This window comes from Pinus tabuliformis, chromosome Q, assembly GCF_031772625.1.
Source record: "Pinus tabuliformis cultivar Carrire ecotype Pingquan chromosome Q, CPIR1, whole genome shotgun sequence".
Classification (NCBI taxonomy): domain Eukaryota; kingdom Viridiplantae; phylum Streptophyta; class Pinopsida; order Pinales; family Pinaceae; genus Pinus; species Pinus tabuliformis.
Genome location: NC_142296.1, coordinates 924,643,816 through 924,661,165, shown reverse-complemented (window position 1 = coordinate 924,661,165; position 17,350 = coordinate 924,643,816).

The following is a 17,350-nucleotide window of genomic DNA, read 5'->3' as shown; positions in this document are numbered from 1 at the left end:
ACAGATGAAGTGCTAATTGCGAGGCTAGTGGACACTGTGCTAGCCTGTGGAGTGCGAGCCTACAACTCCTGCAGCTCTGTCTGGAGAGCCCCTAATACCAATTGCTGCTGCTCTTCAAACTGTTAGAGGGCCTCTGCAGTGACATCCCTCACCGTTTCTCCAATATCGTGAAAATACCCCTTAGTGAGGGTGATTGGGTCCAAGGATGTCTTTGAAGCCTTATTTTTATTTCGTGACACTGCCTTCTCTTGCGGTCACTAACACTTGAGTTGGGTGGACGTGCCCACAGCGAGCATACTTTGCTGCCTCTGGAAGGTCTGACATGACTGAAGGGAATTGGCAGTCTTCTAGTAGCTCCCATGCCATCAGTACGATCGAAAACACGAGCCACGCGTAGTGGAACGTCTTGCCCTGCTCCTGTGCCTCGCGACAGTTCACAAGAAACTCTCTGCATAGATAATTCACCTAGTTGAACTAGACTCCTTTAGCGCATTGGGCTGCTAGTGCAATCACAGGCGCAGGCACCTCATCCGCGTGGCACTTCCGCATCACCTTCCCTGCTAATATTTGCATTGCTACCTCGACTTCAGGGTTTTTAATGCTGGACATGGCATATCCCCGCTTCTTCTTCTCCAACTTGAATTTCTTCTTCATAGCTTTCGTGAGGGCCAACTCACCACCTTTTCCTTATGATATATTGGCTGGATCCTCCCCTGAGTAAGGCAGACATGTGATCTGATGGATTGAGTGGTCTGTGATGGGAATGGGCTCCTCTAGCCACAAACATCCATCATGCACCAAGCAGAGCAACTTCCTGATGACAAAGACGGTCATTAGGGCATGGTGGTAATGCGGTATACAGAGCAGGTTGAGTAGCCTGACTTTCTCTACACCCTTAAGCCATGTCCGTGGCTCTAATTTGATCATTCCAGCAGTCATGTCAATCCGTCGGTGCATTGGCTGCTCAATTTCTAAATGCGGGAATTTCTCATGATCTGAGAGGTCCCGATATTCAAACTTTAGTACAGGAACCCGCCCTAAGTGAGGTAATGTCATCCAGGAGCAACGGAGTTTGCAGGGAGCTCTTGCTCTCGTCTATGTCCTTTGGCACCTTGGCTTTGCCCTTGCACGGAGGAACATATTCTGGTAACCTGGTAATAGGGTCCGCATCCTGGGTTTCAACTTCCATTTCCAAATCCTCCTCATTCGCCAAGATTTCTTCAGATTCTTCCTCATCTTCCTCCAGATTAATGGCCTTCCCCTTTTCCTACAAAGTGAGCTTGGTCCTCTATGGTTTTCTTGGTGAGATGCGCACTGGTAGCATAGTCTGCTTATTGTTATTTGGTCTTGATGTTCTGGGTGATTTAGGGACTTCCACTACCACTTCGGCACTCTCTAGGGTAGCTTCTACTACCTCAATTTCCTGTGCGACTTCCTCAGCTATCGACTTCATTCTATTCAAGAGATCCTACGTCTCCTTCGGCAATCTCTGAAATTCTGAACTTGCTCTCAAAGCCTCAAAATTTGCATTGTCCATACACACCTGATAACGCAACAACTGAATTTTCAAAATGCCAAGTGTTTTTCGCTGGACAACCACCTGTGATTTATAAGGCCTTTTGAATTCAAATCTAACTGTTCCCCCCACATTCGGCCCATTAATGCTAGAATGGCGACAGATTTTCAAGAATCTAATCCATAAATTTCACCTTAACTGCCTATTGCCCACTCTATTTGGCCACAATTTGACCATCAAATCATGAACAATGACTTTAACGGTCACTTTCCGGCGGACCTGCACGCTATTTCCATGAGTAGCGCAACTGCCTTCGCGCTATTGCGAACCTTGTGACACTTCCCTGCTTCAGGTAGTCCTGAAATCGCACAGCTCCCCAACTTGGGCAGTGTAGTCTATAGTCCCGCGCCTCCTTTCAGCTGCCTGGAACGCTAAGATTGTGCTACTTTCATTTAGTCACAAGGCCAGACTTCTAGTGTATGGATTCAAGCGATTGCCATTCACCTTTCATGGGAAGGGTTCTCCATTTAACTTGACCAGCTGTACCACTCCTCCATCGGTAATCTTCTTAATAACATAAGGCCCTAACCAGTGAATCCTGAATTTTTCAGGGAATTTATCAAACTTGCTATCATACAACAACACCAAATCGTTTACCTTAAATGTGCGCAACTTGATGTGTCGATCATGCCATGCCTTCTCTCGCGGCTTCTGGACCTGTTGGTGAAATCTAGCCAAAAACCTTTCTTCTTCGAGCTCATTCAGCTGCGCAGGCCTCTCTTCCAGGGCTCCGTGATCCATCATACCAGTGAGCACTTCTATGCGCAGACTAGGCATGATGTATCCCATAGGCATTACGGCTTCCACACCATAGACAAGCCTAAGAGGGGTTTGTCCCATCAACTTCTTGCATGTCATTCGATAATCCCACAATACTGCATGTATGCATAGGTCCCAATCACTTCGCTGAGCATTGCAAACCTTGGTCAGTGCATTTTCAAGCACTTTGTTGAACACCTCCACTATCTCGTTAGCTTGTGGGTGATAAGGTGTGCTCTTCTGGTGATATACCTGAAATTCCTCCGTTAGCGCGCTGATCGTCTCATTCAGGAAGTGTGTACCACGATCAATCATCAAGATCCTTGGACATCCAAATTGCGTCAATACATGCTCAAATAGGAACTTTGCGGCCGTCACGCCCTTGCAATCCTTCACCGGCTGCACTTCTACCCAATGAGTCAAATAATCTATCGTAGTGATAATGTACCTTGCCCCTGTCTTCCCTTGTAGCTAAATGGGTCCTATAAAATCTATTCCCCACTTCTCGAAAGGTTGCAACGTCATTTGTGGATTTAAAGGCATTTCATCCCTCTGCAATGGCTTGCCTGTTCCTTGACATACATCACACGCCTTGCAATATGCTTTTGAATCCTGATGAAGGGTTGGCCACCACAACCCGACACGTAGAATCTTCTGCGCGGTTTCTCTCCCTGCATAATTTCCCCCCGCAGTGCCCGCATGAGCGTCCACGAGGATGCTACTTCGTTTAAACTTAGGTACATATCGTTGCAATATCTCATCAGTTCCCATCTTGTATAGATGCCCAATAATGATAGAGAAATATGTTGTGCGCACCACTAATTCCTTCCTTAGCTGGATAGAGTGTCCTTCTGGTGCAGTTCCTGTTGTTAGGAAGTGTATTATATCCTTGAAATGACCATTCGTGACACGCACTGCAAATAATTGCGCGTCAGGCAATCCTTCTTCCAAGTTAGTAGGTTCCTCCTTCGATGCGCGATAGATGGTCTGGTCCCGTGTTCAATCGTCTAGGCTTCACAACAACTTCAAAATCGTACTCTTGGAACAATAAGAGCCATCTGCAGATTCTGCCCCCCAACATAGGCTTATTGACCAGGTACTTCAGTGCAGAGTCGTATACATCTTAAAGTGGCCTCCTAGCAAGTAGTGTTAGTACTTCTAGAGCGCATACACCATAGCTAGCCCCTCGCGTTTAGTGGTAGAATAGTTCTTCTCTGATTTGGATAGTCTGCGGCTTGTGAACGCGATAGGGTGGTCCAATCCTTCTATGCCATCCTATGTTAGTACTACCCCCAACGCTATACATGACGTGTCGACATGTACATGCAATTCTTTCTTCTAGTTCAGGAAGACTAGAATCGATGCGGTAACCATCTTTTCTTTCAATATATCTAAGCTTTTCTTACAGTCATTGTTCCAATAGAACGTGACATCCTTCTTCAAAATTTTTTCCATCGGCACAGTGATTTGGGCATAGCTTTTGATAAAATTCCTGTAATATCTCGTATGTCCCAAAGTAACACGCAGCTGTTTCACACTCCTCGACGCTTCCAAGTTCAGTATCACCACGATCTTCATGGGGTCTACCATCAATCCTTGTTTGCAAACCACATGCCCCAATAGGTTCCCAAAAGGAATGCAAAACAGAAACTTCTTGAGGTTTAGCGTGATCTGGTATCTTCGACAGGTATCCAGCATCAAGCGCAAGCTCACTACATGGTGCTTAACTAACCCAAATACAGTCCAGTCATCAAAATATACCTCCAGGAACTTATGAATAAATTCCTTGAATGCCGCAACAATCATGCGTGAAAAGATAGCAGACACATTCTTCAATCCAAACGACATTACAGTGTATTGAAAACAACCCCACTAAGTTGTGAAGGTTGTCTTGCTCCTATCCTCCAACGCGATTTTGATCTGGTGGTACCTAGAGACCCCATCAGTGAAGGAATACACTTCTTGGCCACTTACATTGTCCAACACTTCATCCATGAACGGAGTCGGGAAAGGATCATGCACACAAGCATCATTTAGTTTTCTGAGATCCACGCATATCCTTATCTCATCCTCCTACTTCTTCTCTTGCACCACCATTGGGCTTACCCAATCGGACTCTTCCACAGGCTCAATTATGCCTGCTGCTAGAATTTTGTCTAGCTCTAAGCAGACGTTATCCTTGTATTTCGGATTTAGGCGGTAAGGCCTCTACTTAACTAGATTTTCATCAGGTTTTAACGTGATCTTCATCACTCCTAGATCTCCGATTATTCCTTTCAAATCCGTATTCTTGGTAGGGAATAAGTCCTGATATTCGCGGAGTAATTCAACGACCTTATCCACCGTTGTGTCATCCCAGTAGTCTCCAATCTTCACAAATTTGGGTTTTGCCTCCGTACTAATGTTCACTTGTTTTGTTTTCACCAGTGTGGTTATATCAAGGTTCTCAATCTGCAGTCCTTGAACCTTGCGGTGGCCTTCGGTTTCTGGAATGTTAATCTTTCGTGGATCCTCATCCTCATCCTCATCTTCAACAGTTACATTATAACATTCGAGCGCGTGACTCAGCTGAGTAGCCCATTTAGACTGAATCAGGTCTAAAGGATCTTGTGGTATCCTAAAGATGGCTGCTTTCACCTCTTGTAGCGCTTCATCAATACTTTCAACCTCGTCCTCAAAACTGTATGTCATCATGAATCCTTTGCGCAGGATATCCCATTCACCTATCCATGGCGGAGCTCTGTTTCTATATACCAATTCATTGGGATAACATCCAAGGTATGACAGAACAGGTGCACCCACTCAGGTTGTGGATTTTCTCCATAAGCCTGCATCCATTTGGCCAGATGCACACATGGATCATTCTGTCCATTGTATTTGTCTGTTAGTCACATCTTAGGCTTTCCAAATCATGCTATCATCATCCTCCTACATTCACACCAATCATCAAAATTTCCCTTGTGCACACCCCACCATCTTGCAGGCGTAGCGCGCAATGCCCAGTCCAAGGCTCAAAGCATTGCTCTTTTGGCGCCTCCATTTAAAATGCATCCAAAAATATATCTACCTCATTTAGACCATCATAAATAGGCGTATTTCTTACCTCTGACGACACACAATGCAGCGACCAGGTCACCATGTTTCAATTCAGCGTAGTCATGTAACCGATTATGCCAGCGTTCTATTTCTTCATCGGATTCCGAAGTGAAGGAACTCTCACGATCCCACGTAATTGATCCATCCACAGTGGGATTCACCCAATCTTGGTATCGCGTTGTTATCTTATAGATACAGTCCAGATCATCATAAATCTCATAATGGCAGACTGGTTCAATATAGTACGATCCTTCAGCAGGATCCAGGGGTATTATTACGCACAATGATTTCTTCTCAAAGATCATATTTTGCTTCTTCAGATTGAGTACCCTGTTCATATCAGTAGCCTAGTCAATTCCCAAGAGTGTAGGGTAGGGATTGTTGTCATCCACAATCTCTATTACTTCAAAATCCACCAGTGCACTCACTCCCTCAATATCCATGGTCACCCCTGCAGCCACCCCATGGGTATGATTTTCTGCTGATTCGCCATCCTTAGTTGAATTGGAGACCATTACAGTGCAGGTCTCCCCATTCAGTCCCAAGTCTGTTTCGACAGAAAGTTCGCATCCGACCCTAGGTCCAAAATGACCTAATCCATTTCATACTCCCCTATTTGTGCGGTCAGTATCATCTCCCGTCCCGTTCTTGTCTTATTCTTGCCAATGTTTCGTATCACATGTGGCTCACCTAGCATGGTTCCAGCGCATCTATTTATGAGTTCTTGTAACCCTTTCATAGCCTTACTGTCGTGCAGTAATTTCATACAGGTTTCTAGGAAAGTTGTGAGCATAGAGGGATCCATCTCTGGCTCAAGCTTATCCTTGCTTTATGAGGTGGAGGCCTTAGCGAACCTCTTCTTAGCTTCCATGAATGCTTCACGAGCATCCTCCAAATCGAACTCAGCCTTTCGCCGAGGCTTTGCGAACCCGTGTACTGTCTTCTAGCTGTTTCCCCTTGTCATTTCCCATCGCGATTCCACTCCGGAGCACTATATTTATGTTCGGATCTTCCTCACGTGGCTCAGACCTCATTAATAACAAGGAACATCACACTAAATTTCTTTGAGATATACTTATCCCCTTGTCATGATACACCACTTACTAAACCCTGATTTGTCATTAATAGTGAATTAGTACTGTATCCCAATGACCTTGTGTTTATAATTTCACAATTTTCATACCATAATTAGACACACCATTTAGATAAAGTTGAAAGCCGAGGATTTCATTTTATGTGATATCAAATTTGGAGATAAAAATTTATGTAAGACAACATACGCTCGAATAATATTCTCAAATTTTAAACACATTCTGTAAAGAGAAAACATTACACACTCCACTATTCCAAATATGTAGTCAATATGAGAAAAACATTTATTTGTATCACTACAAATAGGTTTTTTCGACACTCTAATAACCGTTTAAAATGCTTGCTTACTCGTTTCCTTATATAACCACGATTTTCTACTATTTTGTGTGTGAAACACATTACAAAATCTTTTTATTAGAGATAAAGCTGGAATCCATATTTTTTTCGTCCCTATATCTGTCCTCATTAACCAATGTCATGTTACCGTCGATATATTTGTGTCCTAATCACTTGTACGTTTTGTGATAATAGATTCATATCACTAATTTTCTTAGTCATTGTCATAAAAACATTGCTAATAACTCATTATTAAATTTAACTAGTATATATGATTAATAGAAAACATCGTTACGGGTAAATATCAATCTTTTTAGCATTCAATTCACCGAATACAAATATATGAAGGTCATCTCCTTGCATATCATTCAAATTGTATCAATATTATGCTATTGATCTACCCAATGATGCCAAAGCTGATGCAATTGCAATATGCTTACGTAAACGAGGATATGTGAATGAAAAAAAGGAAGAAATGTTTCCTGTCGGCAAAGATAATTTCATTAAATCAACATTTCTTTAAATTTTCGATGATAATTTACACATAATCATGATAAAACCTAGACTTTTAATTTAAAATGCATCATATTAAATGTCTACATATTCAATATTAACAAGGAGGGGATGTGCAGAAGAATTTTGTAGCCAGTCAATTTATCCGGATGGTCGAAACATTGCAAAAGAAAGTTTTTGTTCCTTGTTCCGTACACCCATTCAAGCCAAATGATAAATGTTTCTAGTTTTTATTTCTATGAAATTCAATAATGTTGAATGCACACTTGTTCTATTCGCACAACACTTATGCCTCACATGCACTTAAAAAACACATAATTAAATATTCAATAATAAGTATTTAATTCAAAAATGTCAGATAGAAAATGCACATAGTATTTGAAAGCATTCGGAAAAAGGACTATTCAAAATAAATTTTCCAACAAAAAATTCATGCAGAGGACAACAACATTAAAGATGAAAGTTTCTATTACATTAGGAATTAAATTTTTTATTCCTTGCTCTGCATACTCAGTTTAAAGTTATATTGATACTAAGTTTCTACTTAAATTTTAAATAATTTCATGTACATGGAATAAATTTCTCTTCGCAACTGCATCCCTCATTATTAATTGATTAATAACATCTATTGTCATGCGGGCGAGACATGTGCAGAAGGAGGACTGAAATAGTGGAGAAGAAAGTGTTTGTTCCTTTCTCCACACACTTATTCTCTCACACAACATTAATTCTTCACACACATAGACAAATTCACATCGTATTCATATTACTTGAATACCAAGTGTTGGCTTGATGTGGCTTAACCTAGGTTCAGAGTTAATTAGCCAAATAAATCCCTACACTACTGGCCCTTTTGACATCATCCCGCGGTGCGTGGACTGAAGTCTCACCCGAAGAAGTATGGGGAGATGATGGAACCAAGTTTCAACACCCTTGAGATGTCTGAGAGGTTGATTTAGTCCTACTGTGCCTACCTTTGTGCAAGTTACTTCATGCACTGTTATGACCTGCGATACCTTCGCGATCTACTATAATGGTCCTTTGCGCAACCCTAACTAGGGGGATGAGGTGATTTCGCGCTGCTATGGCAGTGATCTGTGCTATTTCCCCAAGTTACAATGTGTAACTTAATTATCCTCTTATAGATGCTAGTCAACTTTGTGTAATTAGATACTTTAACTCACATTCACTTAATATACATAGTTATATAAGTTACGCACCATATAGCCAACATAAATGCAATTTATACCCAATATATTCGATGCAGAAAACAGGAAATAAATACATAGAATTGATGTAAAAATTCACTTTATTAATGCTTCAACAGTTACAGACTCGACTCACCCTACGCATTAAGCTGCAGGGGTCCACGCACTCAGCTGCAGACTATTAGGCCTTTGCGTACTCAGCTGCGGACTACTAGGCCTCTACGCACTCAGCTGTAGACCCTTCTCCTACTCTATGACCCAAAGACTCGACTTTACACTTAGATCTTCTGCTACGCTTCTATTCCATGATCACTACTTGAATTAGATGTCTCAAATACTTAGAGCCTCGCTCTATTTATACAATCCCATGGTCCACGGACCATGGGTAGATATCTAAAGCCAACATTATATTACAAAATTGAGGGCGACAACCCTATGACTCATTTACAACTTCACGCTCCGCGCCCACAAAATGCGGAGTCTTTACATCGGATTTACAATTTTTAGTCAAAATATGGGCTTTAAGCCACAAAAATTTCCTTGGGGGATCCTGCACCAAACACCAAGATTCATTATTTCTAATTTGTAAACTGTTGTTTCTAGTTTTGAAAAATTTACATCCCACATCAATCCACCGAACATTATGAATTAAATTTCATGTTGCTAGTTAAACTAATTTCATCTCTATAAAATGAATTTGATCGTGTTCACCAATCCTTCCTCTTCTCGATCTTGGAAAATCTTGGTTTCTTTGGAGAGTTCATTAATTGGACCAAGGATTGCATCAGTAGGTCCTAGATTGCCCTTTTAGTCAATGGTCACCTTTGTCACTTATTTCCAACCTCTAAAGGTCTTCGCCAAGGAAGTCCCCTCCCCCCCTATTTACATCATGGTGGCTGAAAGTCTCAATTTAAACTTGGAAATCTCTAGGGTTGAAGGAAGGATGAAATACCTTAGCATTTCAAACAATATCAAGGATGTAAAACATTCCTAATTTGCGGATGAAAATCTCCTCATGGAAGGTGTTTATAAGCAAATTATAGTTTGTTTTAGGAAAATACTTGATAAATACTTAGATCTTTATGGTTGCCTCATCAAAAAAAAGAAAATTCATCTATACAGGTGGAACTTCTCTCCTCATATCCTTGAGGAAATTTCTCCGGTGCTCAAATTCTCTCTAGTGATTGAGTGGAAATATTTCAAATATCTTGGAATTTTGATTTCTCTGAGCTCTTCCAACCTTGATTGTTGGGTTGATATCTTGAGTAAATTCAAAATGAAATTTCAAGCTTGGGGTGTTCATTGGCTTACAACAACTGGTTAGATGATTCTTATTAAATATATTCTACCCCCCCTTCCAATTTACCTCTACTCTGGTTTGTTTGCCCCAAATCGGTGTTATCTCAAATGAGTGTCCTAATTCGTAGTTTCCTATGGAAAGGGGAAAAAAACAATGAAAATAAATTTCATTTAGTCCAGTGGAATACCATTCAGATCCCCATGTTCAATGGAGGATTGGCTGTGAGAGATCCCTTATATGAATCTGGCTCTTGGGGCAAAAAATTGTTTGGAGAATAATAGCAACTTGAAAAGAATTGTGGATTCAGACTTCCTTTGTTCGAAAGTATTTTAACAGGAATCATTTGCTAAGAGTGGAGTCATTATCATGGAATGGTATGGGTTTAAAGGTATATGCCCTTTGTAAGGAAACTTCCACCTTAATAGTTGAGCACTTAAGCTTGTGCGTTGGGAATGGAGCTTGAATTAACATTTGGTCTAATAATTTCTCTCCATTGGGCCTGCTTGAAGGGGTTGATTAAATCAAAAAACTAATGCTACGGATCCAAAGGAATGGGTACAAGAAATTAAAATATATATCTAATTGTGACGATAAATTCCTTTGGAAAGGATGGTTAAGGCTCGACTCCACCTCCATTTCGAACCTTTTTGGACAAGGTTGAAACATATTTTAAAGGGTATGGATCCTATCTCAAATAAATTGAAGGATCACTGTGTATGGACTAAAACACCATTTCAAAAATACTTTGTTAGGCTGGGATATTCTCTTTCATAAAGTGCCTTCCATACCCTCCTCTGAGTCGGTTGTGGTCCAAAATATGGAGCAAAAATAACACCCCAAAGGTTAACACCTTCTACTAGTCCCTAACTCATGGGAAAATTTTGACTGCTGAGAATCTCAAGAAGAGAAATATCTCCAGACTGTTAAGGTGTGCCTTATGTTATAACAAATAAGAAAATGTTCATCATCTATTCATGCTCTACCCATTTTATTTGGAGGCTTGGAAAATTTCCTATGGTTCGGTCACTACCATCACTTTTATTCCTGATACATGGGAGGAAATGTTTGAAAACTAGAAAATACATTATCCATGGAACAAGAAATCCTCTTCCCTGTCGATTTAGTGTTAGGAAAATATTCCAAAATTCCTTTGCTGACAATTTGGATCTATAGGAACAAAGTAATATTTAAAATGATATCCTCCCCTCTAACAACAACATCTAAAGCACTGCCCATACTCCTTGAAGCTATATCAGCTCGTGGCTATAATGCTAATGAGATCGATGATCTAAACAAGCAGGAATGTGAATGGATTAGGCATGATATCCGTTCGGATTCTTTGGTAATGTCCCATATTCACCCTAAAGTAAAAACTATGTCATGTGTAATATTGAATCAACAAGATTTCAAGAGGTGGAGATAAGGAAAAAAATCACTTTTCCTTATTATTCTATAGGGCGTCTCGAGGAAATATGGGGGAGGTTGGAGCGGGAGGGGTCCTTGGTCTTGTTGAAAAAATAGTTTCCCAATTAGCTTGGGGTCTTGGAACAACAACAAATGATCAAGAAGAATTCCTATCCCTCTGAAAGGGTTTGGAGATAATGAGGGATCTCAAACTATCTAGAACCAATGTTTTAGAGGAGTCTATGCTTTCCATACATCAATTCACTAAAGCTAAGAAGACCATTAGCACTGGTTCCTCAACGTTATGTCAAAGGATCCTTACTTTAATATCTTAGTTTGGTTACGTTGACTTCTATCATGTTTATAGACATTTAAACTTGATGGTTGATGAAATTTCCAAGAAGGGAGACAACATGAATCAAAGTGATATTGAATTTAATCACCATTTGGGCCTCTCCCCAATTCCATAATAATGAAAGGTTCTATAGGTTATCATATGAATTTTTGGAAGACAACCCCCTGTCTCCCTCTCCTTTCATTGAAGTCGATGATCACCATGAGGATTAATCATTCCAATTCAATAATGGATTTCCTGACCCAGGTTTTCATTACCCATTGGTTGGACTCCCTTCTTTTCTGGCCTCATTTTCATATGAATTGTCTTAGGTGTCAAACACCAACGAACAAGTGGCCTCCTTTCTCAACTCCTCTCTTTTGAAGAAATCATGTCTATTTATTATGCTTCAAGTATGAGTTAATGTAATCTCTATTGATTATGGTGTCTAGTTCTTTTCGAACGAGTATGAAGTTAATTCATTTGTCCTGCTATGATCTTATGACACCGTATTTTTGTCCAAGTGATTTTTCTGTGGAGATTGAAGTCTTCTCATTGTAGAATGGCTCATGCCAGAGCATGAGCTCTTTCTATTTATTGACTCCTTCAGAACCTCTGTTCTCATCTTGGATTTTCTGTGCCTTGGGTTGTTTATCTTTGGTTTCATTTCAAGGTGTGGATTTTGTGGGTGAGAACTCTTTTGTGCCAGGTTACGAAACCCCAAGTTCTCTTTTCAAAATGGTGAGAAATTCTGACCCTTTGGTAAACATCTATGTGTCTGATGTAATTGACAAAAAACTAGACTCTTCTCAGGCCCTAATTGCCTCAGTTCAAAATTTATAAGATATGGTGGAGAGACAAAGGTTCCCCTTCCAACAATTCTTGGAGAACAAGTTGCTAGTTCACCATGGTGAAATGGAAATTTCCGCTTGATGTGATGAGGGAGGAAATTCATCTACTGAACTCATGGGTGGTAGTGTTGGAAGCCCCCTCCTCCTCTGCTAGAAGGGAAAATTATGGAGATCCTGGCCCTATGACTCCTACTATTCATAAGAGGTATTTTTGTTCAAGAGGTTCAGAAATAAATGGATATGGCACTTGCTAATTCTTGCTGCACATTTTGGAGAATAATTTTGGTTATGTAGTCAAATTTTGTAAACTCTCTTTGTTAGTAATGAGATTTTGTATATTCATTTTCCTCCTTGAGTCTTTTTACAGAACCCACAGTTGTCGTCTCTTCTGTCTAAACTGGATAGCCAGTCTTAATGGTAGTAAAATCTTTTTTTACTTCATCGAATATACGTTTTTTTGTATAAAACAGAAGATGTAAGGGTTATGGGCCATCTCCCAACTATTATTAATAGAAATACAACTAGTCGTTATGTTTTAAAAAAATAGTCTCTGTAGAAAAAGGTTCCCTCTACACTCCCATTCTCCTACACATACCCTGTCCTCTGCACATCATTCATTCAACATTGATTCACAAATTTAATTGTCAATTCCAGATGTTTCTGAATACTTATTATGCAATATTAAATTCATTTGTAACTTAAATATTTATTATGAAATATTTAATGAAATGTTTTTTAATGCGTGTTAAGAAGAAGTGTTGTGTGGCAGAGTGGAAGAGAACAACGAGGAACATGTGCAGTTGTACGTAGTTACAAAATAATAAAAATGGAATCTTTTTATACACATCCGCATTCCACATAGCTTCCTCCGCACTTTGAACGACAAATTGTGTTGAATGATTAATATTATAAGAGTGTTTTGTTCCTTGCTCCATGTAGCTATTTCTTCAAAACCATGTGCCAGGTGATTCGTAAATCAAATTCGGTCCATTTTATTTTGTTTTGTTGATATCAAATAAAACAAATGGACATTGACACAGTAGCGAGGACCAACTTAGCCATCAATCCAATTCTTGGTAGAGGTATAAGAACACATCTTTGCATAACATTTATTTGTGATTGTCGTTGCACAATTTTCTATTTAGAGTTATTACTGATAGTCTCTAAGCTAATTTTCATGATGAAAAATATTTAATATTTGTTACATATCACAAATTTTTATCTCTTATGACACGTTCATGCCAAATGATGAATTTTCTGTGAAACTATTAATAAGCCTTGTAGCTGCAAACTAACTCCACAAGTTCCACAAGATTTTTTGATAATCCAATTTTATTTGAAATAAAGCTTACCATCTGGAAAATTCATTATTTAAAATGCATCATATAAAATGTTTACAAATCTGTTAAAAAAACCTAATATTTCCATTTTTCAATCTTAACCTGTAACAACATCCTCGATAATGCTTAGACTTTCAATGCCAAATGCAAGACATAAAATGTTTACAAATTTGTTAAAAAACCTAATGTTTCTAGTTTTCCAATCTTAACTTGTAAAAACATCCTCTTTCTATGAAATTCAACAATATTGAATGCATATAGACATACGAAACATTATGCAGAAAAAGTTTCTGTTCCTTTCTTCGTACACTTGTTCTCCCGCAATTGTTACTATTGCTCATGTGAAAACTGTTACACATGACACACTCAATAAATAGAAATTGAAGATACCAAAACCAACATTTACATAAAGTAATCGAAATAAATATCGAAATTCCAAAACCATCCTATCCATTTACTCCACATTTTGCTCCTGATTTAATATGATTGATATACATGTCATAAGAAACATAGCTTTATTATATAGAATAAATACAAATTACTTGTGATCATGACAATTAGCTAAGAAATTGTTAATAATAATTGTGAATAGAAAACTGTGCAAGGAGAAAGCATTTAAAAGGTGGGAGTATTGTTGCAACTTTCATATTCACGCACTAATACCACCAACTAGGAACTAATAATTTATGCCTGTAAATTTATGTTCAATGTGTTCAAGTCAGTTGATTTTGGCAATAGAAATGCTAACATCACACAATGGAAATAAAAACCAATGCCTTCAAGCGACTTACACAAATCATGGAACAAAAAATATCTTTTGGGATATTCTATACCTATGCATACATTAGCTCAATTAGTTACCCATCATATACAATGTATCAAAAAACCAAAATCTTTGAACATAATACGAAGTAATACGAATATTGGACAAAAATATATCACCATACACTAAAGCATTCTCTGACTAACACCACTAACCATGAATTAAACAATTTATTCCAGAGCTAGCATCTCATAAAATCACATCTCGATTTGCAGTTAAGATTGAATGACATCTCCAACCTGTAGTAGCTATCAGTAACAAAGGAACATCACATTGAATTTATATGAGATAGAATTATCCCTTTATAATGACATGTCACTTCTTGAATTATAATTTGTCATTAATAGTGAATTAATGCCATCTCCAGATGACCTTATATCCAGAATTTCATACTTTTCATATGATAATTAGATATGCCATTCGGACACTATTGAAAGCCGAGGATGTGATTTTATGTAACCTCAGCTTCAGAGATAACAATTTATGTAAGGCAACAAAAGCTCAAATAATACTCCTAACTTTTAAGCACATTTTGCAAAGAGAAAACATTACACACTCCTCTATTAGAAATACATAGTTGATCCGTGAAAAATTCTATTTTTATCAAAAAATTAGTTATTTGCATCACCACAAATAACTTCTTTCCTTACTCCACTAGCCATTTCAAATACATGCTGACTCATTTCCTAGAAGTCACCACCTACTACTCTTATGCGTTTGAAAAATTTACAACATATTTGTATCAAAGATAAAGTTGGCATCCAATTTTTTTTATCGTCCCAATGTCTATCCTCTAATTAATAGAAAACATCATTTCTAGTAAATATCAACCACTTTTAACATTCAATTCACTGACTATGCATGTGCACACATTATCTCCCTGCATATCGTTCACATTTTTTAGGATTAATCTATTTCTTTGCCAAATGATTCCTAATGTTGATACATTGTACTAAGTACCAAGGTGTAGACGAAGTGAGGGGTAGATAAATATTAGTATTTTTGGCATTCAATTCATTGACTACAATATTTTGCTATTGCTCTGCCCAATGATGCCATAACTTATCAACATTTCCTGTCCTTGCTTTGCACACCCATTCTCCCGCACAACACTACTTGTTCACAAACATTTAAAATGCACTTAATCTGATATTTCATAATAATAATAAGTATCTAATCCAAAAATGTGAAATCACAAATGCACATAGTATTCATAAAACTTGAATACCAAGATTCATTATTTCTAGTTTACAAATCGCTCTTTCTAGTCTCAAACTGACCATCCGTAGAGCGAGTTCCTATTACTTTACAAATTAAAGTTTATGTTCCTAGTTGAATTAATTTTGTATTTGTCGAATAAATTTCCCTCGACACCCTTGTTCTCCTACACATACCCCATTCCCTGCACATCCTTCATTTCACATAAATTCATAACTTTATGTAACTGTTCTCTTGCACAACTAAATTTGTAAAAGTTTAAAATGGAAAAGAGCTTAAAATGAAATAATAAGAGATAAATGAAATAAAAATACTTATTTTGTTGTCGTTGTCAGATCACTAACCGAAGAAACGCCACACTACTCTGCCTAATGATGCCATAAATTATGCAATTGCATTATTATTGGTTTAATAACATTAATGTACAGAGGTGTAGACGAAGTGGGGAGGCCACACAATGTATCAAAATTTCTCGTCCTTGCTTCACACACATGTTCTCCTGCAAAACCCATCTTCCTCACATGCATTAAAAATACACTTAATTGAATATTTGATAGTTAATTTTTAATTCACAATGTAAGAAGTTAGAACATATGTGTGGAAGAAATTCACCGACCCAAATTTATGTGGAAGACCATAAAATCACAGGTGAAAGTTAATGTTACACCACAAAGAAAATTTTCTGTTCCTTTCTCCACACACTCGTTTTACCACACAACACTATTTGTTCACGTGCATTAAAAACATAGAAATGTGAAATCACAAATGCACATAGTATTTAAAAACCTTGAAGATCAAGATTTGTTATTTGTAGTTTACAAACCATTTTTTCTAGTCTCAAATTGACCATCCTTATAACGAGTGTTGGTTATATTACGAATTAAAGTTTATGTTCCTAGTTAAATTAATTTCTTATGTATGGAATAAAGTTCTCTCAACACCCTCATTCTCCCACACATACCCCATCCCCCACACATCCTTCATTCCACATAGATTCACAACTCTATGCAATTGTTCTCTCACACAATTAAATCTTTAAAAGTTTTAAATGAAAAAGAGCATAAAATGAAATAATAAGAGATAAATGCACTAACAATACTTGTCTCACTATCTGTGTTAGATCACTAACCGAAGAAATTCCCCACCACTTTCCTGATGATGTTAGAACTTACACAGTTACATTAATATTGGTTTAATAATAGTAATGTACTGAGGTGTGTTGGGGAATTTAATTGCTTGATAAAAAAACAACTAATCACCTGAATACGAATTATCAATACAAGGAACGTATTTTTATTTCAATGCAATTGAAAATATATATACAAGCAACTACCAACAACTAACAACTAACACTGGTTATATATGATTGTGTTCTACACTATCAAGCTCATTCAACAAGAAATAAAATGTAAAACTTCAATAACAATACTAAATTTAAAAGAAGAAATTAAATGACAAGAAAAAGAATTATGCTAATCACATGAATTGAATCAATACTGA